The sequence below is a fragment of the Triturus cristatus genome, chromosome 8 (genome assembly GCF_964204655.1).
Source record: "Triturus cristatus chromosome 8, aTriCri1.1, whole genome shotgun sequence".
Taxonomy (NCBI): Eukaryota; Metazoa; Chordata; class Amphibia; order Caudata; family Salamandridae; genus Triturus; species Triturus cristatus.
In genome coordinates this window covers 656,388,823-656,415,241 of record NC_140591.1, presented here as the reverse complement: position 1 = coordinate 656,415,241, position 26,419 = coordinate 656,388,823, and positions in this window count along the sequence as shown.

Sequence of the window (26,419 nt, the reverse complement as noted above, 5' to 3'; positions counted from 1 at the left end):
TTAGTTGAATCAGGAAACAATACTTTTCAATTAGATGCAGTTCACACTTAAACAGTATTTTTCATTGTCACTCTTGTCTGAAACCATGAACTATGTACGAAAAAGCTTGCAAGATACAAAACGTAATCAAATGCCCTAAAATATTTAGAATAATATGAAGGGTATGCTAAAAGCTGAGCAAACACACCTGGCATCATTACACCCTCAAATTTGCCCCACTAAATGATAAAAAACAAACCACCTCTGGCATATTCCAAAGCTCCTCATGTCATGCTGTCCGTATTAGAGTTTGGTACTTGCACTAATGACAGAGTAAACTTCAAAACATTTCTCCCCACACACCCCACAATGCCAGGATCAAGTTTAATACATTCCAGCAACCCATTTGTTTAAACCAGAGGCGGAAAAATGACACTGGTAATACAAGCTTATACTGTGCTGCCCGGGATTGACGCATTTCATGTTCTCTGCAATGCCTAGCAATCGCAAGCTGGCACCACTGTTGTTCCTTATTAACGACTCGGTCTACTACCACATATGCCCTTTTCTCACCACTGACTCCCAGCAGTCAAACTCATTCAAGGTTATTGCTGGACATGGCCCTTTTTGCAGGGTTATCTTCAAACATGTTGCCTTCCTCCTCCTATTTATTCTGACCTGTTTTTGTTGGCTTTAGTACTCTGGGCACTTTACTGCTGCTATCCAGTGCTAAATTGCATATGCTTTTGGTCTAAATTGTATTGGTGATTGGTTTATCCATGATTAGCATATCTTATTTACTTGTAAGTCCCAAGTAAAATGCAACAGGTGTGCCAGGGCCTGTAAATCAAATGCTACTAATGGGCATGCAGCACTAGTTGTGCCACCCACATGAGTAGCCCTGCAAACATCTCTCAGACCTGCCACTGCAGTGTCTGTGTGTGCAGTTTTAAACTGCCATGTCCAAATCTTCCCTTTTACTACATTTAAGTCATCCCTAAGGTAGGTGCAAGGAAGACACATGGGGAGGGTGCAGTGCATTTAAGAGGTAGGACATGTACTGGTGTGTTTTTACATGTCCTAATTGTGAAATACTGCTAATTTTGCTTTTTACAATGGCAAGGACTGTCTCTTCCATAGGGTAACAGGGTAACATGGGGATTGCCTTGAAATATCTTTTAAGTATAATTTCGCATTGGAAGCAGATATGGATTTGTAGTTTGGGGGCACTGAACTCACTATTTAAAAATACGTCTTTTGGTGCAGTTGGTTTTTAAATTGAGTGTTTGAAAATGCCACTTTTCTTGCTTAACCATTCTGTGTCTCTGCCTGTCAGTAAATCCATGTCTGGGTTGGCAGACAGCTGGGTTCTTGTGCATTCACTCTAGACAGTCACACAAAGGAAGCTGAGGTGTGCCTTGCATACCCTGATGGGACATCACCAGGCTGATGGGCCTTCCTGAGCTAGAGTGGTGGGGGGACTTGTCACTGACACCCGAATATGGCTGTGCCTGTCCTCACACAAAGCTGTCTCCAACCCCCTATATGGTGTCTGGGCCAGGGCACGGAAAGGCAGGGTCTTGTGCACTACAAAGACTTTCCATTGAAGTTTGCCTACTTCAAAGGCAGAAAGAGGTATACGTTTTGGACCTCTGACACCCCAAAATCAGAACACTTCTGGACTGAGGACATTCTGCCAGAAAGAAGAGCTGGATGCAGTAGGACGGACTGCCACTCTGCCTGTTGCTTTTTTGTGCTGGTCTACTGTTTGCTGCTTCTGTCCTGGAAGAGAAAATGCTGAACTTTGCTTTCTACCACCTGCTTCCAAGGTTCTTCAAGTGCTTGTGCCTGCTTGCCTCCTGTTAAGCAGTCCTTGGGCCATCAAAGAGTTCACCTATCAGTGCCTGGGCTCTTCTGCTGAGAGTTCTAACTTATCAAGTGCTGCCAAAACTTGTTCCTGGGCCCATGGAAGTACAATCTGATGATCTTAAGGAGAAAACCCACTCAGTGACTCCCAGAGCCTGTTTTCTTTATGAACCACTGTAAAAAATCAACACAGTGCTGATTCCTGGGGCAAAGCATGGGTCCCAATCGGTGAATCGACCACGGCTTTCAGCGCAGGTCCCAGCTCACCGTTGCAGCGCGTCAGAAGTTAAGTTAAACTTAAGTTAGGATTTTGTCTTAAGACCAAACCTTAAGACAAACTTAAGACAAAATCCTAACTTTACTACTCCTAAATGCCTTTTGTGAATACCGAAAGTCATAAAGTTAGGATTTTGTCTCAGAATACTTTTGCGAATCAGGCCAAGTGTCACCAACATACGTGACACCCGCTCCAACTTCCATGCAGCACCTGGTTGGTGGATGTGGAATCAGCGCAGTGCGTGCTTTGTGGCTGGAACATTTGACTCAACACCTGCTTCGCCGCTGTAGCATCAATGCAGCATGTCTGGATTTTCAACACAACGTCCCTCGAAGCCGATACTACATGGATACCACATCGCAGTCAGGAACAGAGGCTGTGTGTCCGGAAAACAATGCATCACATCCATTTGCAGTGAGGAACCGATGCATCGCATCAACTCCCTTGACAGTGAGGAACCGACTCATCACCTCCCCTGGCAGTGAGAAACCAATGCATCACTCTGCTTTTCTGGCGCCTCACCTCACCTCCACTGCTCCTGCTTCATCTTTGATTTATGACGCATCCATGGCACATTGTGCTTAATGAAAAACATCAATTGATTTCTATGGGCTAAACTTGCTTAATATTTTAAAAGTGATAGGGATGTCCAGCCAGCAGTTGGAGCTGGAGCGTGGGGGGGACCACATGCCCCTGAGTCCTAAGCGGCCAGCGAGCCACCTCCGACGCCGTTCCTGCGCACCTTGAGGTACTTTCAAAACACTGACGGGTCTCCCGCAGTGTGGGATGCCCAGCCATCATTTGTCCAGCAGTTGGGACTGGAGCGTGGGGGGGCCACAAGCCGCAGAATGGTAAGTGGCCAGAAAGCTGCCACTGACGCCATTCCTGAGTGCCTTGAGGTGCTTTCAAAACGCTGACAGGCCATGCCCAGGCCAAGGGCGGGCCCGTCTGCACCTGGCAAAGCCTGGAGGAGGCTTGTCTGGGCTACCACACTGACCTTTGTTTCACTTTTGTGCAAGCCCGTATATTCATTGATTTCCCCCCTAAAGATCAAGGTACTGTTTATTGCCGTCCTACAGTGGCATTTTGTTTTTATTACAATATTCATTCTGGACTTTGCATCTGAAACATCCCTGTGTGGCTTTTAATAGTCCCAGAATGGGAAAGCGAAAGGCTAAGGAGGAGGGTGTGCAAGCCACAAAGCAAAAGCTGGTGAAGAAGAGTAAAAAGGCCGTGATTAGTACTGAGGGATATAAAGAAGGGGCGGGGGGTACTTGACTGCATTGACAGTCTTTTATCTGAATGTGAAGGTATCCTCGAATCTAACACACCTTGCACTCCAGCACATAGCACGCAGCCCACATACAGTATCTTCAATGGCTGCAATAAGCAACATTCTAAAAGCGGGAATGATGGGAAAAGTCAAGAAGCTTCTCATAGTTCTACCCTGAACGTAGTCAGAAATATAGCCACAGAGGGGGTAGTATCAGTAGATGACCTCCCCATCTTTCAGTGTAGTAATAGCTATCCTCCACTCTTAGATATGGCAGATACTTTAGACAAGCCAATTGAAATCAGAAGCAAGTCAATCAAAGAGGGGCCCAAGATTAAAATGCGATTAAAAAGAAAGGCAAACTTAATGATTAGCCCGCCCCCGTAGAAGGGGGAAAACAGACCTTTGTAGAGAAACCATAGATAGTTACTCAATCTGAATAAAGAAATAAAGCACTCAAGGTAGCTGTGGGTCATCTTTACGAATCCTTCAATAGGGTGCATAACGAAGTTCAAACACTAAAAGATAAATCAGGATGTAAACCCCTTTCTATGGCACATGACTCGGGAGGGCAGCACTGCACACAACCACTGACAGTGGGTTCCTCGGTCATCACTAATGTTACTGGTGGTGATAGCGCCAGCAAGACAAATACTGGAAGGGCTATAGGAGCCAACAGCATTTTGAATGGGTGGGGGGGGACAAACCAAATAGGATGGTGCACCTAAATCCTCTAGTTCTAAAACTATGAACGGCCCCACCAACAAGCATTTCATTTCCGCATGCCGATAGGTATCCCTCACCGCATGGCAGAGGCATCATTTCAGCGCAGAAATGGACAATATGTATGATCAATGTACCCAAGAGCACGCAAAGATTAAGTACATAGGATGAGGTTTCCCTTATAAACAAATCCATTCATTGGATTCTGCAAGTGCGGGATGCCGTGCCATAATAAGGGACAACATTGTTGGGGCTAAATGGTATTCCACACTGGGGTTTGAAACGGATGTCATTGCTTTAACTCTAACACACCAAGATCTGGTTGAAGATCTCGTAGGCTATGATTAGGCTGTCCGGTTTTAGGTTTAAACCTATAATAACTGATAAAACCCCACTGAAAGTGAAATAGCCCTCACCAGTGAAAACATATAGACACTGAAAAAACACCGGCACAACCACAAACTAAATGGCATTCAAAGAAAGGAAAAAGAGAGTGAAAGTCATTTTCTTTCTTCCGGAAGGGGCCAATACAATGTAACTTTGTTATACAAGCTATCAGTAAGAAAGTCTGGGCTAACATTATTTTGCTTGAGTTTTGTTGTTTCGGGATGGCACTAAATTATTGTTTCTTCTTCCTATTGTTTTTTCAGTTTTGTGGTCTTTGGTCTAATGATTCAGGCCGTAGAAGCATGTTTTAGGTCTTGTTTAATTATTTTAACTGTAGAGAATCAAGAAATATCAAAATCATATTTGATATTTTGGCTGCGTTTGCTTCTTTCACTGATAGGTAAAACGGCTGGTTTCATAAGAATCTTTCCTAAAATGTGTCATCTCATTTACCCACAGAGAATGGGTAAAAACCCTTAATACATCAGTCCCCAGTTTCTAGTGAATCAGTATTGATAGTAGGTGAATTTCTAACACCTCAGGCTTTAAACATTCAATCCAAGGTATAGTGACAAGTATATGTGAAGAGCACTTTCACCAAGCATCTGGGATAGTGGTGAAAACATGACACCAGACTTTTGGAAAACATGGAACGCAGTGTCAATTGGAATGCTCTACAAAAACGGTTCTTTCCAAGTTCACCAAAGATTGGAGTGATATTTTCTTATATTTGCAGTGATTCAGCTACGTATATGAAAAAGTTGTGTGATGACCTGCCAAAATTGATATCTGAGCTAAAGTGCTTCCCTGTAAGAAATCCTTGCCACTTATTAGATGGTATGCTAAAAGCATCTTTACAATCTTCAGAGTTAATGACGAATGCTACTGACTTTTTAGTCCATTCTGGTGCACTGTTATCTTATGCACAGGAACTAAAAGACAAACATTTATAATTTCATGCTTTGTGTGGCATCAAAGAAGGAGTCCTCGCAACTGTGTCCCTTAGCTGATGGTTCTCAGTCCAAGGGGCTGTGAATGCCATATTATACATGTGGCAAGCATTTACAGAATTAATTCTTTACTGAGTGATTATGCCAAAGGCAAGAAATGTGAAGATCTTTGTCACATACTGATAGTGATATGAAAAAAAGTACACTCTACTGCATTCTTAGAATTTTACAGGAAAACATAAGTGCTGTAGTGGACATAATAAAAAAACTAGAATCTGAAAACACCCTTGTCTGCCAAGTGTTCAGCTTAATTGGTGTAGATGTGAAACATCTCCTTGAGAGTAGGCTGGGCGACACCTTTAGTGACGTTGGCACTGCAACATGTTCCATGTTAGAGTGCTTGCCACTTGGTAAGCAAAGCAATGGTGAAGTGCAATTCAGGAGCTTTTATTTTACAATGTATGAGAAATGACTTGCAATGATGCATAGAAATGTCCCTTCCTCACCAATGGCATTTGAAGTCAATGAAACCTCACTGTGGTACTCTGTTCTAGATCCCTTCCGTAAACAGGAACTTCTTTCCTAGTTTCAAAAGTGCTGCTTCTTTTTTGACCGCTTCAATAACTCTGAGGGCATAAGCATCCAGCTCAGCGCAAATGTTGCAGAATTTTCCCTGAGAATCGCAATCTTCAAGTGAACCAGGATTGGCACAGAAAGCTATGTCAGTGGCCAGAGTTAACAAATTGTGTACTGGCTGTTTTGGCATTGCCCATCTCAAGTGCCAATGTTTGAGAGGGCCTTTTCACAGAAGTTCACATGGGAAGGAAAGAGAGAGCACACATGACCAAAGACTCACTGAAGACGTATTGTATGGTGTACTACAATATGTTTAATTTGCAAAAATCTATTTGGACCTCATATACACTATACTTATACTGTCTATACACCATGCCCTATCAGTGCAAGCAATAATAAAAACGTTCCATAAACAACGGAAAACACAGTTTCTGTTGTTTTTAATGGGGCAAAAATGTGAAACCACTGATAACCACTGTTTTTTTTAAAGTATTGAAATCACTTGATAACACTGAAAAAACCCCACCAGAATTTACCCAAAATAGAAACTGAAAACAGGAAAGCCTAGCTATGATCTACGGACACAACGTCTTTTCGTAACAGCCATTTGTTTTAAATATAGCCCCCCTGAAGGAAACTTCAAATCTACCTCCAAAAGTCCTTCAGCATTCTATCAGTCTGCGTCTATTCTCAGCGAGATAGATTGACAGCATTCCCCGGCCAATGGGTATTGTACATTGGCAGCTCTGACAGAATGTACCAACAACTCACTCACCACACTTTCCAGAGGGAATCCTATAATTAGGACAGACCTAACTGATTATGTCATGAGACAGTCTAATCACGATTCTGGTCTTGTATCCTCCAATGTTCTGCGGATTAATAATACATATCAAATGTCACGCACCATCTCTATATTATAATGGAACATTGCGGGGTTGAGAAATAGGGGTGATGTCCCTGACTGGAATAAATTCATAGAAAAAGATGATATATGTGCCTTTCAGGAAACTTGGTCAACGGACCCACATTTTCATCCGGGTTTTTTAAATTATTGTATTCCAGCTACCCGGGGTGTTAGGGGCCGCCTACCAGGGGGCCTCACAATGTAGGTCAAACAAGATATAGGTCTTAAGATCTGGATCCTATCCTTTGATTGCAACAACTATTCATGCCCTGGGTGGGTGGTTAGCCAAAATATCGAGTTTTAAATTTCGACCTACAATAATATCGTGTTTTTAATATCGTAGGTACAGAATATCGAAGTCAAGAATATCGATGGACAGAATATCGATCCCAAGGTAAGTAATATCGAAGTAAATAATATCGAAGTAATTAATATCGATGTAAGTAATATCGTAAGTAAAAATTTCGATGTCAATAATATCGATATTTATTTAGTGTAATGTCATTTAATATGTATTTTATTTGTATGTGAAAGATTATTGTAATGTATTTTAATACATTTAAAAATAAATGTTTAGAGATTTATAATTATTTTACATTTAATTTAGCGTTTTAGTATCAGAGCGGGTTGTGGGTTTATAGGGGAATAGGGTGGGAAGTAATTTAATTATAATTAATGAATTAATATGTATTGTTTAATTGGTATTTATGATTAATTAATTGGTAATTAATTAATAATTGGTAATTAATTGATTAATTAATTGTTAATTAATTATTAATTGTACAATTATTTTATTAATTGGTTAATTATATACATTATAATTAGTTTATTATTAATATTTATTTATTGTTAATTAATTAATTGTTAATTAGTAATTAATTGGTGATTTAATTTTATTAAGTGATTAATTGATAATTAAATTAATTATGTGAATTTTAATGTGTAGTGGGTTGTGGGTTTATAGGGGAATAGGGTGGGAAGTAATGTAATTATAATTAATGAATTAATATGTATTGTTTCATTGGTATTTATGATTAATTAATTTGTAATCAATTAATAATTGGTAATTAATGTGATTAATAGATTAATTAATTTTTAATTAATTATTAATTGTAAAATTACTTTATTATTTTGTTAATTATATAAATTATAATTAGTTTATTAATAATATTTCTTTATTGTTATAGTTAATTATTAATTGTTAATTAGTAATTAATTGGTGATTTAATTTTATTAAGTGATTAATTCATAATTAAATTAATTATGTGAATTTTTATGTGTAGTGTGTTGTGTGTTAAAGGGGGAATAGTGTGGGATGTAATTAAAATTTATTTATTTAAATATTTATTTTACATAATTGGTATTTAATAATATTTTTTTTTTTAAAACATTGTTAACATGCAATTTTTTTATAAGAAATTATTAAATTGGTTATAATGTTAATAGAATCACTATGCTATCTAGTGCTTTCCCAACTGTTTTACTATCTGGAGTGGGAATAGTAATTTTTACCCCTACGCTATCCAGCGCTTTCCCTACTGTTGCACTCTCTGGAGTTGGAATAGTAATTTTTACCCCTACGCTATCCAGCGCTTTCCCTACTGTTGCACTCTTTGGAGTTGGAATAGTAATTTTTACCCCTACGCTATCCAACCTTTTCTCTACTGTTGCACTGTCTGGAGTGGGAATAGTAATTTTTACCCTTACGCTATCCAACACTTTCCCTACTATTGCACTCTCTGGAGTGGGAATAGTAATTTTTACCCCTACGCTATCCAACGTTTTCCCTACTGTTGCACTCTCTGGAGTTGGAATAGTAATTTTTACCCTTACGCTATCCAACACTTTCCCTACTATTGCATTCTCTGGAGTGGGAATAGTAAATTTGACCCTTACGCTATCCAACACTTTCCCTACTATTGCACTCTCTGGAGTTGGAATAGTAATTTTTACCCCTACGCTATCCAATGTTTTCCCTACTGTTGCACTCTTTGGAGTTGGAATAGTTATTTTTACCCCTACGCTATCCAACGTTTTCTATACTGTTGCACTCTCTGGAGTGGGAATAGTAAATGTTACCCTTACGCTATCCAACACTTTCCCTACTATTGCACTCTCTGGAGTGGGAATAGTAAATTTTACGCTTACGCTATCCAACACTTTCCCTACTATTGCACTCTCTGGAGTTGGAATAGTAATTTTTACCCCTATGCTATCCAACGTTTTCCCTACTGTTGCACTCTTTGGAGTTGGAATAGTTATTTGTACCCCTACGCTATCCAACGTTTTCCCTACTGTTGCACTGTCTGGAGTGGGAATAGTAATTTTTACCCTTACGCTATCCAACACTTTCCCTACTATTGCACTCTCTGGAGTGGGAATAGTAATTTTTACCATTACGCTATCCAACATTTTCCCTACTATTGCACTCTCTGGAGTTGGAATAGTAATTTTTACCCCTACGCTATCCAACACTTTCCCTACTGTTGCACTCTTTGGAGTTGGAATAGTAATTTTTACTCCTACGCTATCCAATGTTTTCCCTACTGTTGCACTCTCGGGAGTTGGAATAGATATTTTTACCCCTACGCTATCCAACATTTTCCTTACTGTTGTTTTTGTTGAAGTTGGACTAGTAGTTTTATTGTGTCTGATATTAAATATGTTTTGTAATATTTTAGCTATTGTAATATATAATTAATAATAAAAATTATTCAAATTAAAATTATTGATTATTATTTGCTATATGTAATTATTTAATATTTATTAATGTTATTGTTTTATGTGTATAGATGTATTGGTAATTTAAATAAATATTTAATAATTTATATGTTATAGAAATTATTATTAAAAGTAATTATTAAGTAAGTGTATATATTATATATTATATATATGTTTAATTAAAGTTTCATTTAATTATATATATTTATTATAAATTTTACATATTATACAATATATTTAATTATGTTTCTTTGATTTATAAGTATTATTTGGTTTATTTTACATATATTTTTAAACTAAAAAAAAACCGATATTTTTGAATTACGATATTTTTGACATCGATATTAAATTATCGATATTTTTGTACTTACCATGTTGTAGATAGGATGTCGATATTCTTGACCACGATATTTTTGTTGCGATATTTTTGTAGGTCGAATTATTGTCTTTCGAAATTATGTCATACAATCCCCTGGGTGGACTGTTAGATACCCTCCCTAGGGAAACTGGTATTGTAGTAGTTGGTGATCTAAATACCACATTTGAGCGACTTGATAATGAAGACAATGACTTAGTGAAGGAAGAGGATGAACACTGGGGAGTCCCATCATTGGAATTTAATCCGATCAAACGATGGACTGAGGCTGCAATACAATTAACAGCTCTGTGTCTGGAGAATGGCCTAAGGGCAGCAAATGGCTGATCGATCTTGGACGGACAAGGCTCAGATACCTTTAATAATGGTTAACATTCCAGCCGTATCACCTATCTTTTAGTCAGCTTGAATTTATGGTATAACTTTGAGGATATGACCATACACGCACGCATTGAGAGCGATCATGATCTGCTCTGCTCACTGTTTAGACTTAAGGATCTTTGTACACTTGTGGCACCGGTTACTTTATCCACAGCCAGTGAGCTCTTAGTCTCTAACAATATGTGTCGAGTTAAATGCCCCAAAATTCTAACATGTCCAGAAACACTAATCTCTATAAGTAGCGAGCTTGAACGTACTACTAAATTGATGGAGATATGCCATTTTACCCCTAAAGCGGCTAAAGAATTCACAGAACTGCACAACTCATTGTTTTCAAATATACATTGTCACTTTCAAAAACAGAGCAAGTCCAGGACGAAATATACCCTGGCAAAATATCAATTGTACAATCATGAGTGCAGAAGTGCTCTTAAAATTCTTGGTGAGGCAATAGGGTTGGGGTGTGGGGACAGGGTGTGAACTGCTAGGACAACATATAAGAAATTCATTCATAGCGCCAAAAAATCCTGGGATGAGGACAGATGGCAGGAATTATAATCTGCCAACGATAGTAAAAGCTCCAAATGGTTCTGGAATGTGGTTAAATGGGGCAGTGGAGGAGTAGCACAGCCACCGGAAAGCCACGTTGACCCTGATGTGTGACCCTGATGTGTGATTTTGCCGCTCAATACGCCAAGGAAGAAGTTGATGATGGGGTATCATTCTTGATCCATCCCTTCCCCTCTCTTAGGGTAATTGTTGAGGTAGATGTCAGTGGCGCACTTAGGGCCCTAACTGGTGGTAGGGCACCAGGCCTACATTGCATTCCTGCAGATATTTTTTTGTCCTAGGAAGCTAGTTTCCGGTCCAGGGAAGGCATGGCTTGGCAGTTCGGGCTGGACTGTTCCCACGAGGCACAGGGTCAGACTGATTTGCATACAGCCATGTCTGAACTGGGGTGGCAGAGTGGGCTAAAGAACGGTGATGGATCAAACCCAGATCTGTTGACTGGGTGTGAGTGTTTGATTGGTTCTGATGCTCCGTCCATCACCACCCCCTTTTGTACCACTTTGTTCGCCATAAGTTGGCAGGGTATGCTCAGACGTGAGTCCCTTGCTCACTTTGCCACTGGATTCAAGCAAGCCTGGCTGAAGATGGCTAAAATGCCAGAAACCGGTCCTAGGAAGCTTGTTTCCGGTCCAGGGAAGGCATGGCTTGGCAGTTCGGGCTGGACTGTTCCCACGAGGCACAGGGTCAGACTGATTTGTATACGGCCATGTCTGAACTGGGGTGGTAGAGTGGGCTAAAGAACGGTGATGGATCAAACCCAGATCTGTTGACTGGGTGTGAGTGTTTGATTGGTTATGATGCTCCGTCCATCACCATCCCCTTTTGTACCGCTTTGTTCGCCATAAGTTGGCAGTGTTTGCTCAGACGTGAGTCCCTTGCTCACTTTGCCACTGGATTCAAGCAAGCCTGGCTGAAGACGGCTGAAATGCCAGAAACCGGTCCTAGGAAGCTTTTTTCCGGTCCAGGGAGGGCATGGCTTGGCAGTTCGGGCTGGACTGTTCCCACGAGGCACAGGGTCAGACTGATTTGCATACGGCCATGTCTGAACTGGGGTGGCAGAGTGGGCTAAAGAACGGTGATGGATCAAACCCAGATCTGTTGACTGGGTGTGAGTGTTTGATTGGTTATGATGCTCCGTCCATCACCACCCCCTTTTGTACCGCTTTGTTCGCCATAAGTTGGCAGTGTTTGTTCAGACGTGAGTCCCTTGCTCACTTTGCCACTGGATTCAAGCAAGCCTGGCTGAAGACGGCTGAAATGCCAGAAACCGGTCCTAGGAAGCTTGTCTCCGGTCCAGGGAGGGCATGGCTTGGCAGTTCGGGCTGGACTGTTCCCACGAGGCACAGGGTCAGACTGATTTGCATACGGCCATGTCTGAACTGGGGTGGCAGAGTGGGCTAAAGAACGGTGATGGATCAAACCCAGATCTGTTGACTGGGTGTGAGTGTTTGATTGGTTCTGATGCTCCGTCCATCACCACCCCCTTTTGTACCGATATTTTTTTGTATGACAAGCCCAAATGGTCCAATTGCATACTTTTATTTACCAATGCCATAGCCCAAGGAGTACCAATTCCACATACTTGGCGGGGGCGAAATAATACCTATTTATAAACAGGAAGACAAATCCTTGCCTGGTAACTCCAGGCCAATAAGCCTTATAGATTGTATACAAAAAGTGGTGGCTAGGCTTGTTTTGACCAAGGTCCAGGACTGGATTGATGATAATGCTGCTCTCTCCTCTCTTCAGGCAGGCTTCAGGGCCCACATTAGCACCATAGACCAGGTGTCCCAATTTAATCTTATATACTGGGGCATAGACACCCTCGGCAAGGGCAGCATGTATGCTGCTTTTGTTGATCTTAAATCCGCCTTTGACAGGGTTTTGAGGAACAAATTGTGGGGGGTCCTAAAAGAGATGTGGTTGCCTTTAGGTCTACTCTCCCTAAATGGAGATGAGAACAACTATGCACAAATACTGTGGGGCTGGCAGGAAACAAGTCAGATCCTTTTCCTGTGTGCAAGGGCTTTCATCAGGGATGTGTGTTAGCCCCTACACGGTTCTCTCTTTTTATAAATGGTGTTGCAAACTTCCTTGATGCCATTCATACTGATGCCCCTGTTTTAGCTGGAAGAAAAATTCCCATTCTCATGTTTGCCATGCTGATGCTGATAATCTCCAACACACCGAGTGATTTGCAGTGAGCCCTTTACCGCTACGAAGAGTTTTGTCTTTTGAGAGGCCTTAAAATCAATGTTGCAAAGACAAAGTTTATGGCATTCAACCGGCATAGATCATTCAGGGGGAAAATGATGATGGATGGGCTCCCTCTGGAGCAGATGGATGCTTTTGTCTATCTGGGCATCAGACTCCATTAGGACATGAGGTGGAGCCCTCATATTGAAGTTATGGCATTAAAGCACCCGCAGGTAGCTGGTACCCTTAGAAAGGAAGTTAAAACCTCCTTGACGAAGCCTATTAGCCCGGCTCTTCAAATGTATGATAGTAAAGTGGTGAGCTTAGTCCTTTACGGGGCTAAGCTGTGGGGCCTAGAAAACCTGAATCAGCTCACACCAGCCGAGAATGCATTTCTTCGTGCAATCACCAGTCTACCACAGAGCACAACTACCCCCCCTTTAAGGAATTATCTGGGTAGGAAAGCCTTAAAAGATTTAGCTAGGCTTCGCCCAATTTTATTCTGGCGTAGACTATGGATTACGCAGGAATTGTCAAGAAATACAGAGGGCCTAGGGGATGTCATTAATTTGGATCAATTTCATAACATCAGCTGGTTACAAGATCTGAGAGATACGTTTTCTAAAATGGGCTTATCACACTTGTGGGATTTCCCCTCTACCTCGACAGTCCCTTCAAAAAATATCCTTAAAGAAACCGATTGGTAAATGGATGCATAAGAAGAATTTAGACGCCACAACCCTTCCTCAGTCACGGGGCTCTTTCTCCAAACCAAACCATGCCCGAGCCAAGAGCCTTACTGGGATATAATTAAAAAGCCTTTGGATCGGAAACTCTTCTTCCAATTTAGATCTGGTACTTTGTTATTGAAATGGTCTTCCATCGGGGATAACAAATGTCTTGCTTGTGCTAAACAAGTAAAATGATTTTCCCATGTGCTCTTTGCCTTGCGAATTCTATGCTCCGATTTATCACCCAGGTATGCAATCCCTGTGGCTAAGTTTTTATGGTGGATGTGGCAGATTCGCTCCAAATCAATCAGGGCTAGCAATTGCCCACAATGAAACCACCTAACATCCAACATGAATATGGGGGCATACCAGGCCAAGTGGGGCTCACCTAAGTCAACTATAGTGCGTGATTGCAATCAACTTTATTTTAAACCTTGTTTTAATATGTAACTTTTGAAAAGATGGCATTGTTTGCTTTTTTGCACATATGTACTAATTTAGATTTTAACTCAGATCTTAATTCTTGTATTTTTGAGTCTTTTTAATTTATATGTTTTTATCTGTATGTGCTTTTATGACTTGCATAGTCAAATAAAGCTTCTTTGATGATGATATTTTGACTTGTGTATGTCGGATTTTTGCAGTATTTTCACTGTGCTATTGTGTGTATGTACAAATGCTTTACACATTGTCTTTGGAAAAATTATGGCTGCTCCTCCCAACCTACCAAGGAGGTGAGCAGGGGTTATCTTAGCTGTGTGACTCCCCTACTCTGACTAGAGTGAGGGTCCCTTCTTGGACAGGGTGCAAACCACTGCCAACTAGAGATACTATTTCTAAGAATTATCCATCTCAACCCAATAATCCATCACTAAGCCGTCATTACCATTGATGTCATGATTATCAACAAATCCTTTAATTTCTTGACTGTCAGTGGTAACTGGTTCAAAGATCCATCTGCTCCCACCCTGCCTGGCTTCACTCACAAACACACTGAGTCACATGGACTGGATGTGTGGGTGTCTTAATTTCTCAACCAATGTCATTTTTATCAGGACCATTTTTATCGAGAAATGAGGGGGAACACTCGGTGGTAGGAAATATGTGCCGGCATGGTAATACTAGACAGAGATGTGAGTGAAATTAGATTTTTAGCTAAATGTTAGGTTTGCAGGAGAGTCTGGGTAAGAAAGCTTTGGGGGAATCATGCATGCCACACCTATCTGGACTCTATCAGGAGTCTAGTTCTCAGAAATCTCTGGGTTTGGTATGTTTCCCTAGGTGACCGCCAAGTCTGGGACTAAAAATGCAGGTGACCCCCATGCAAAACCAATGTTGTTTCATGTTCAATAATTGTAATGACTCCACAATGCATTTTGGGTCTTTCCCTGTCACAGGCCCTTGCCTCACCCACACAAGTGAGGTAACATTTTTATTGGGAGACCTGGGAGAACGCTGTGTGGTGGGAAATGTGTGCCGGCCTGGTGATCCCACAACTTTACTGATTTGTTTTAGCTGAGTTTGCATGGGATTCTGAGTGAGAAAATGTTGGGGGATCCATGCAAGCCACACCTCCCTGAACTCCTCCGGGTGTCTAGTTTTCAAAAATCTCTGGGCTTTGCAGGTTTTCCTAGATGGCTGCCGAGCCCGGGACCAAAAACGCAGGTGACCCCCCCTGAAAAGCCAGCTAATTTTGTGATGGATAATTTTTATGCTTCCACAATACGTTTAGGGTCCTTGCCTGTCATTGGGAATTTGTCCCACCCACACAAGTAAGGTTGCATTTTTAACGGGAGACCTGGAGGAACGCTGGGTGGTAGGAAATTTGTGCAGGCCCAGTAATTCCACAACTTTCCCACACACAAATGTGAGGAAAACTTTGATTGTTTCTAGCTAAATTTTAGGTTTGCAGGGGATTCTGGGTAAGAAAATGTTGAGGGATTTACGCACCCTGGACTCCCCTGGTTGTCTAGTTTATAGAAATGTATGGTTTTGGTAGGATTCCTCAGATGGCTGCGGAGCCCAATACTAAAATTCCTCTTTTTCAAAAATATGTTGTTTTGTAATGGATGAGGGGGCACCTGTTTTTTTTTTCCTGGGCTTGGCCTTCGCGATAAGTCTGCGGGTGCGGATCACACAAATATTGCCATGGGCCATCCACCGACAGTGTTTGTTGTCCATTCAATGGAGATACTGCTGACTTTTACTCAAACACAGTATCTGACCAATAGTCATTTGACTAAGTACGAGCACATTTTGTTGGGTGCAGAGAATGTGACTCCTAAGATGTGTATACAGTATTGAACCCAGCTACGTTGATGCCATTGCCTAGAAATGAGAACATGCTGGATGAAGTAGAGTATGATTGCTTGGATGTGACTGAGTTGTGTAAAAGCTGCGTCCTGATATTTATGATGAGCCATTGCCTGAATCTGATCATGGGTTGCTTGTTGATTGTTCATGTTTGAGAGACAATGAAGGACATCTGAATGCTGCTTATGCAATGTTTACATTTGGAGGTGTTGTGGAGGCTTCATGGTTGCAAGGAGTTTTTTCTGCACAGGTTGCAGAGCTTATACCTTTGACATGAGCATGTACCATTTCAGAACAGCTCTGAGTTACAGTTTATAACTATAGTCAGTGTGACTTTGGAGTCATACATGATTTTGGGTAATTGTGGTCACAGCATGGGTTCATGACATCCCCTAGTTCTCCTGTTAGGAGTGGGAGTAAGGGAGAAGCCTTTTGCAGTCCCAACAATTGCCCACCCAAATTGCTGTTGTGAAATGTGTCTCTCATCTCCAAGGTAATGACTATGTAACAGTTGGTTACCGTAATACTGACAAGATGGCAAGGTTTTATGCCTTAAATGCACATACCTTTAATGAGGAAATATTGAAAGACACATCCACCTCCACAGACTATAATTTGTTGTTGTCTGCTTTAGATGTCTGGGAGAAGGTGAGGAAACTGCAGTATGAGGTGATAGAAGCAGAACACCACGGTTGGTTGTGAGCAGGTTACACCAAATGAGAGGATGAAATGTGGGTTTACATTGATGGCAGACCAATATTGACTCACATCCTGGTGTTATCAATGGCAAGACACTACCATTTTCCTGCACATGTTGGGAGATATGCAATGATGAGTCTTTTCTAAAAGGTGTGGTACAATCCCAGATTTAGAGTAATTGTAGACACTATGACCTTGTTGTGTCGTATGTTATCAACAACATCCAGGAAGTAAAAAACAAGTTGTCATGAGTCACATTGGTAAATCTGCAGATCCTTTCAAATTATTGTAAATGGACTTTATAGAGATGCTCCTTTGAAACGAGCCAAGATATGTTTTGGTCTTTGTGTGCATTTTCTCAAAATGGGTTGAAGCTCATTGTACTCGTAGGAATGACAGTTTAACTGTGCCAAAATTACTGTTGAGGGGATTGATTCTGAGTTTCATATTTCTGACTTCTATTGAGTCAAACCAAGGAACTCATTTTAATAATGAGGCCCAAAAAACGTTATGTGCAGCACTACCGGTTGAGCAGAAGCTCTATTGCACTTACCGACCAGAGGCTTTTGGGTGGGTAGATTAGATCAATGGCACATTGAAGTCCAGACTGCCAAAAGAATGCCCTTCTACGTTTCTGAAATGGCCAGATACATTGTCTCTTGGGCTGATGAGTTTGAGAAGTAATCCAGATAGGAAGACAGGATTGTTGCCTCACGAATTTATGATGGGGCGTGAGAAGAAGCTGCCAGCTGTTCCTGGAAATGTGTTTTTCAAAATATTGGATGATTTGATTTTAGACTTATGAAATGGCCCCACTGATGTGGTGCATTCTGTCTCTCACCAGGTTGTAGAAGTTGCCCATGCGGTCCAACAGGAGCAGTGTCATGACTTCAGTCCAGGGGACTGGGTAATGGTGAATAAACACATGTGCAAAACTTGTTTGGAACCTTGTTGTAGAGGGCCATTCCAGGTGATCCTAGTCCACAATATTGCTGTGAAGTGCAGAGGTTTCCCGAACTGGGTGCATACCAGCCATACTCCAAGTGTGCCGGTGCTAACAGTGAGACAGAAGAATCAGGCTAATCAAGCTGTTGGGGATCAGCAAGCTGCTGTGACTGCCCTCATTTGGCCTAAGGGGAGTCTGACAGAGTCAACTGTAGGTACCGAAGGGTTACAACCAAGAGAGTTGACTACGAGAGGTACTGATCCTAATGAATGGCCTAGAGCAGTAAGAAAGTGAGTTGTACTGAGAGACCATTGCCCCAGAAAAGGTGACATCTTGATAAGCTGCCTAACAGCAGGACAAGAAAAAACAACTATTTCTGAAAGTTCTGAACAATCAGATCAAAGTATATAGATGATGAGCAAATAGCTGTGAGGAGATCAAAAAGAGCAAAGGTTCCAATTAAAATATACATATCTCCTGAATAGACTTATCTGGCTGCCAATAAGTAGGAGAGATAGTTCCACAGGCATTGTGCTAACAATAGTCCACCTGAACCTCCTCAAAACAAATTGTGTTGTTGCTATAAACTTTAATTTGGATGTACCAATCAATGGACTGACACAGTTTTTCCTGAATATACTCATCAACAAAGTTGATATGAAAGTCTTCATGGGTGGAGGCATCGCCATCGTACACAAAAGCACCCTCTACCTCACCACCCATTTGGACGACCAATCAACCAACATGGAGCACCTCCACTTCCAGGTCCAGACCAACCCAAGCACCACCCTCCACGGCACCCTCATCTACACACCCCCTGCACCCTGTCCAACTTTCAGCGACTCCGTCATCGCACCCAACGTTCTTGCTTCCACAAACTATATCCTCCTCGGCGACCTCAACTTTCACCTGGACAACCTCAACAATGAGACACTGCTTCCCAGCTGGAGAACCTTGCCACCGTTGGACCCAAAAAACAGGCCCCCTCCTCAACCCACTCAGCCCCCCAGCGACAACATCATCATCAGCCACACCTCTCAGCCACACCTCTGAGCTCCCTTGGACCGACCACCGCTGCATCGACTTCTCCTTCACCAAACCCCCATATACCACCACACCCACTGCTACCCTCACAGAAGTTGGAACAAGGTCACAGAAGAACAGCACACCACCACCGCCCTCAGCAAAACCCCTCCACCGACATCTACTGATACTAATACCTCAGCACACAACCTCCACCGATGGATCTCCAACTGCCCCAACACACTAGATCCCCTCACAAAAGCCCCAGGCAAGCGACACCCCAAAAAAGCCTGTTGGCTCTCTCCCGCCCTTTATGAGTCCAGGTGCACCTGTCGACGGCACAAGAAGAGATGGAGGAGCAGCAAGACCCAGGGTGACCACTCAGCCTTCAAAACCGCTGTCACCACACACCACCACCTCATCAGAACAACAAAGAAAGCGACCTTACGAGGAAGGATCAACGCCAACGCACTCAATAGCAAAGAGCTTTTTAATATGGTCAAAGAATTTGCCAAAACTAGCACAGAGACAGCAGCCATTCCACCCTACCAAGACCTCTGCAACAACCACAAGATTAAGGAGATCTGCAACAGCTTCAACATCCTCGCTACCCAAGACCATTTTACCCCACCCGCAACCACAGCACCCAACAACAATGGACCCCAGCAGACGTTGCTCAGCTGGACTCCCCTCACCACTGATAACACTCTGAAGATCATGAAGAGCCTCCACTCCGGAGCACCCTCAGACCCCTGCCCTCACCATATCTTCAACAGAGCAGCTGGCACCTCCATCGCCCATGTACTCTGATGCACCATAAACTGCTCCATCAACTCTGCCACCTTCCCGGAAAACTGGAAACACACAGAGATCAACCCCTTGCTGAAGAAACCCTCTGCCTACACAAAGGACGTCAAGAACTTCAGACCCATCTCAATGCTCCCCTTCTTAGCCAAGGTCATCGAGAAGGCCATCAACGTCCAGCTTTCCAAGTTCATTGAAGTGAACTGGACTTCTCCCAGTCCGGCTTCCAAAGCAACCATAGCACCAACTCAACCATCCTTGCTGCCACAGACCATGTCCCCACCCTCCTCGACCGAGACAAAACTGCAGCCCTCATCCTCCTGGACCTCTCTCACCGCACTTTATGCACAAGACTCCATGATGCAGCATCCGGAACAAAGCCCTGGAATGGATCCGCTCTTTCCTCACCGGTCGAACGGTGGCCTCGCTCTCTTCAACATCTACATGGCCACACTCACAGCAATCATCAGAAACCACAGCCTCAACATCGTCTCCTATGCAGATGATGTGTAGCTGTTCCTCTTCCTCACCAAAGAACCCACAGTTGCCAAGAACAACTTTAACAACAGGAAGAAGGCTGTTGCTACCTGGATGAGGTACAGCTGCCTCAAGCTCAACTCTGAGAAGACCAAAGTCCTCCTTCCTGGGCTACACCCCCTCTACCTTGGTAAACTCCTGGTGGCCCACAGATCTTGATCTTGAATCCCCCCACACCCACAGATAAAGCACAAAACCTTGGAATCAACCTGGACTCATCGCTCACCATGAACCACCAGATCAATGCCGTCTCATCATCCTGCTTCCACACACTCTGCTCTGAAAAATCTTCTGAAAGATCTTCAAGTGGATCCCCACCGAGTCCAGAAAGACAGTCACCCATGCACTCATCAGCAGGAAACTTGACTACGGCAACACACTCTATTCTGGCATCACCCAGAAACTTCTCAACAAACTGCAGAACATGCAAACCGCCTCCACCAGGCTCATCCTCAATACCCTCCACCACTGCAACATTGCCAGCAACCTGAGAGACCTCCACTCACTCCCAGTCAACAAAAGAATCACCTTCAAGCTCCTCACACAAAGCCCTACACGACGCGGGACCTGTGTACCATAATCACCGCCTCTAATTCCATGCACTTACCAGAGACCTCCGCTCCGCCCAACCGGCCCTGGCCACCATCCCACGTTTCAAAACCATGGCTGGAGGCAGGTCCTTCTCCTACCTCGCGGCAAAGACCTGGAACTCTCCGTCGCAATCACCGTCACTGCCTCAATTCAGGAAGGACCTTAAGACCCGGCTCTTTGACTGAACCACATTGCCTTCGGCGGATCAGCAGCCCCCCCTCACCCCCAATGCCGTGAGACCCTTACAGGTGAGTGGTCGCGCTTTACAAGTCACCTGATTGATTGATTAGAGGGTTAATTTAAAATATTTCTGACTTAAATAAGAAGTTGAAAGACTTAAAAGCAGATTCTGTCTGGGAAACCATAGGTAAGGGATAGTCAAATGTTAGCAACTGGTTGGGAAACTTAGGGAATGGATTGGTGATTTCCATCTCGAGACCTTTAGTGGCGATCTCTTTGTGCATAATGATACTGATATTATCAATCACATTTTGCAGATACAAAAAGAATAAAAATCCTTGGACTGAAAAGAACAAGAGCTGATCTTGAAATGTAAATATTACAATAAAATAAAAACTTTAAAAGAGAGTAGAAGAAAAAGATTAAAGACAACACATCCATAATCTGTGCTGTGATCTGATGTGGTAGATAAGGTGATGTTGTGGTTTGCCATCAGAGGGGGGCCTGATGAAGCAAAGATTTTAAAAGTCACAATACACAACACATTTACTGATTGAAGCGAGGAAAAGCTGAAAGTACACTTTGCACACAGACACAGTGACACATCAAACTGAGACATGTGTAGTAGAAGCACTGTAAAAGTGTGCTATAAAATGTGAGATGAAGAAAGCATACATACAAAATAATATTAATGCATATAAATGAGTTGCACTAATAAGGGGCATATCATCAAGGGCATTATCGCCGATTTAGCGGCACTTTTTGCTGCTAAAGCGGCAATAATTTTAACGCCCTATCAACAAGGCGGTGCTAACATGCATTAGCGCATGTTAGCTGCCGAATTCCCAACGCCTGGCATCTCAGCGATAAACATCGCTAATGAGATGCAAAGTAGGCGTGGCTGGGCAAACTACATGGGAAATTATCGCTAAGGCAGCTTCGCGATATCAGCAAAGAGCCTTAGCGATAATAATCATCACGTTAACTATGCCTTAATGCAGGAATTTAACGTCTGTTAAATTCCTGACTAAGGCATACCTAACATGGGAGGTGGATTATGGTGATACAACCACAGGGTCGTATCACCAAGGCTATCGCCATTTTGAGTGCAACATCGCTGGTTTTCCAGGGATGTTGGCCAATTTCCATGGATATCGCTGGAATATTATCGCCCTGGAGTAACGCATTGTTAATAACGTGCTAACCGGGTGAGAAATTCCAGCGATAGACGGCGATAAATATAAAAGTGCTAAGCGCGCTTTGCAGGATTTATCGCCGTATGTTGCTAATATGCCCCTACATTTCTTATGTAAATGTTGTTTATTAACGTTTATTCATACATGATGCTGTGGCCTAATGTTTCTAATGCTTTCTGTTAGAATGCACCATTTACAAAAAGTCAGTGCAGAAAAGTGTCGAAATTAGAAACAAACTTGAAATTTTGCATTATAATACTAGCGATTCTATAGTTTATGAAAAGTAAAGAACACATTTTGTGATGTGAACTTAGAAAATTAATACATTTATAAGAATTCTGAGAACAATTTCTTGTGGTAAAAGGGTATTTCTAATGTTAGCTTTTTCCAAATAATAATATTTTGTGAAAGTTGCTGGAGTAGGGGTAGGTGTGCACCTACCACTAGCAACAAGGCCACCCACTCCACAAAAGGCCAAGACAAGGTCTCAAAACATTAGCCCCATGCTTAACCCTTGGTAGCTCACTGAGAGCATGCTGACAGCTCACAAGACAGGTGAGCAAAGCCCTAAAACACCCATACATTCATTAAGTAAGACACAATACACAAAACACAATAAAAATACCACACCAATTTATAATTCTAGGAAATATTTTTCTACTTTAAATGACACCAAAATGAAATAAAATCCAATAGGGGGAACCGGAGATATGAATTTTTAAAGATTAACCACTTTATAGTGCCTAAAAACGTATAGCACCAACCTGGGACATCTGGTTGCGCTTGACCAGGAGAAAGTCAAAGTGTTAAAAATGGGGTTTCTGGTTGGCAAGGGTGCACACCTAAGAGGCAGAACCTACCACTCTTATCAGGGTAAAGGAGTTACACACCTAAGATAACCCCTGCTCACCCCCTTGGTAGCTTGGCAGAGCAGTCAGGCTGATACCAGAGCCAATGTGTAAAGTGTTTGCGCAACACACACACACAACAGTGGCACACCACACAAAAAAAGAGACTCCACACAGTGGTATATAAAAATATCACTTGTATTATATATAACAACACATTACCTCTATGTCCCTCGTCCTCGACCCAGTCATCACTAATGAGGTATTCCACTTGACAGGAAACAAAACAAGAAATGCTTTTAGGCTCCACCCACCCTCCTGCCAGGGGCTATAAGTACATAGCCAACAGAAAGCACATCCTGTTTTGTGTCCTGTCAGTGGAACTGACGGGGACGCTGGGGTAGGTGCTGGGCACTTACCTGCTTCGTGTTGTCCGGTAGTTTCCTCCTCTGCTGGGCTCTGGGGTGCTCATGGACCTTCGCGGGAGCTACTTGAGTCTGGCTGCTTGGCTTCGTAGACTCCTTCAGGTTCCTGGTTACTGGTTCTGCTGGGCTGCGCTGGTTTCCTGGGGTCCTGTTGTCGGGTGAGTCCTTCCATGCTGTGCCTCCACTTGCGCTGTGGTCCTGCCTGTCGGCCGCTGCAGCTGGTTTGGGGCTTTGTGTTGTTTTTTTCTGTCGACCTTGGGCTGCCTGAGGAGTCCATTTCTGTGGAGTGTCCGGGTTGGGATCCGAATGCTCCCTGTGCAGCGCGTATTTTCAGGGCACTCAGATTGTGCTCTGAGTACTCCGGTCTGCTTCTTTGTTGTACCGCTCAGACGCGGACTTTACGGAGCGCCCGGGGTGGGGTCTGGGCGCTCTGTGTGTGGCTAATTCTTTTATGGTGCACTCGGGTTTGGCCCCGAGTGCTCCGCTGTGCTGTTTTTCGGGACGCTCTGGCGCGGCCTTTGTGGAGCGCCCGAGGTGGGATCTGGGCGCTCTGTGTGCCGCAGTTCTTTGGGAGCACTCGAGTTCGGTTCTGAGTGCTCCTTTCTGCTTCCCTATGTGCCACAGCCGATGTGGTGTGCCCAGGTGGGCTCCGGGTGCTCTGCTGCTCTGTAGTGCTCCGTACCTTTTGCGCTGAGGCCTTGACGAGTTTTCGGCCTTCGGCGGCCGTGATGGGTGGTGTTTTGTAGTTTAGGGATTGGCCACGCCCCCTCCCTCCTCGCTTTTGGTTCATGCTGAGCTGTTTTCCTTTGCCGGTTGATTAAGGGCGGTGTCCGGCTCGTTTTTTGTTTAAATTAGGCGGGGGTCGCATTCTGGTCTGTTCCTGCCTATGTTGGTTGTGTGCACTGCGTCCTGTCTTTGGTGTTCATGATGGGGAAACATCACAAAAAGCGAAAGCATGTGTCTCCTGTTTCCTCTTCCTCTTCCCCTGCTGACAGTGGAGAATCTGCCCCTGCAGTGAAGCAGGCCAGGTTGGATGACGGCAGATTAAAACGCCAGATTTTGGAAACTTTGTCTGATCTGAAGTCCTCCAAGAAGTCTGCTGGGAGTCGTTCTGGTGGGGGTGTTGCTCTCTATTCGGACAATTCTTCATCCGATTCTTCTGATGACGCTTCCTTGGGGGCGGTGGATCTCAAAGGCAAATATGTTTCCAGGGAGTTGTTGCCTGACCTTCTTTCTCATGTACGTGAGAACATGGGGTTTCCTGATGATGCTGTGGCCAGTACTTTCTCGGATGCTGTTTTGCCGCAATTTCGGAAGCCTGTTACTACTTCTCTTCCTATCCATCCCTTTGTGATGGATGTCCTCTTGAAAGAATGGAAGGATCCAGATCACATTACGATGCCGCGCTTTATGTCCAAACTGTATCCTTTGCAGGACATGGAGGAATCGTTTCCTGAGTCGGTGCATGTGGATTCCATTGTCTCAAGTTTGGTTGGCCGTCCTTCTATGGCGGATGATAATATTCTGCGTGATGGTGTGGATAAGAAGATTGATTCTGCGTTGAGGAAGTCTTATGCTGGTTCTCACCTTGCTATCCGTTTTGGTGTCTATGGGGCTTATGTCACTCAATCACTGTTGACTGACTTTAAGACTTTGTTTTCCACAATGCAGGAGGGGGAAGTTGCCCGGACTTGCTGGAATCCATGGAACGTCAGGCCGAATTCCACTCGGACATTGCCTTCGATTCTGTGTGCGCTTCTGCCTTGTCCTGTGGTTCCTCTATTGCTGCTCGTCGGAATTTGTTGTTGAAGGGTTGGAATACGGACGCCACGCAGCGGTCCATGGCTTGGCGTTTGCCCTTTACTGCCCCTCGTTTCTTTGGGGACGCTCTTGGGGATAAGCTTCATAAGGTGTTCAAAGAGTGAAAGCATTCTTTTTCCTTCCATCAACAGCCTTCTCGTAAGGATTTTTCTTTCTCTCATGCCAAGACCTTTCATCAGCCTTCCAGGTTTCAGCAGTCCCCCTTTAAGGGCCCGAAAGGTGCTGGTAGAGGTTTCCCCCCGGAAGCTCCAGAAGAAGCCCCCCGTGATGCTGGACAGGGGCCGCAGCGTTCCTGACTATGCCGCCCTGGAGGTTGGTCACGCTAGTGTTGCGCCCGAGGTTGGTGGGAGGTTGTGGTTGTTCCTTCCTCCTTGGCATCTGACGACCTCCGATCAGTGGGTGCTGGATGTCCTTGTTCGCAGTGGCGTTGCTAGGGGGGCGGTGGGGGTGGTCCGCCCCAGGCGGCTCTATTTTGGGGGCGGACAAAGGCATTCAGATAAGGCTTGGCTTGCTTTCGTGGACGTTCGGGGACTGGCAGAGAAGGAATAGGACTCGGGCAATGTCCTCTTCTTTTTTGTGCTGGCAGCTGTCCCCACCTCTCTTCCTATTATTCCCTCTCTTTCTGTCTTGCTCCTCACTTACAGAAAACGGTAACTTGAAGAAACGGTTCACAACCTCTCTTTCCTTCTTTCATTTAGTTGCTTCCCTGTGAAATGGATCCAAAAAAGAAAAACACTCTTGCGAGAAATGCCCTTTTTCTGACATTTTTCTATTCCAAAGGTTTTAAATATGAAAAATAAATACATAACTAAAAAAAGCAAGACAGAGGGGTTGCAAAGTGGCCAGATTGGTTTTATTTACATCCAAATACATCAGCATCACTTTACAGAGTTTGCCAGTGAAGCGCTACTTTTGTTTTCTCGTCTTTCTTTGAACAGAACTGTTGTCCCCAGGTGGGAAAGTGTACCATTCCTGGAGGTACTGCAATACCTGGTTGATGGGTGGATTGGAAAACAAAATGCGTACCATGGCTCTGTTTATGGATGTGGTCTTTTTAAACCATACTGCTTATGTTTATTAAGGATATAAGCAATGGACATTGAAACGGTTCCCTTCAGGGCCC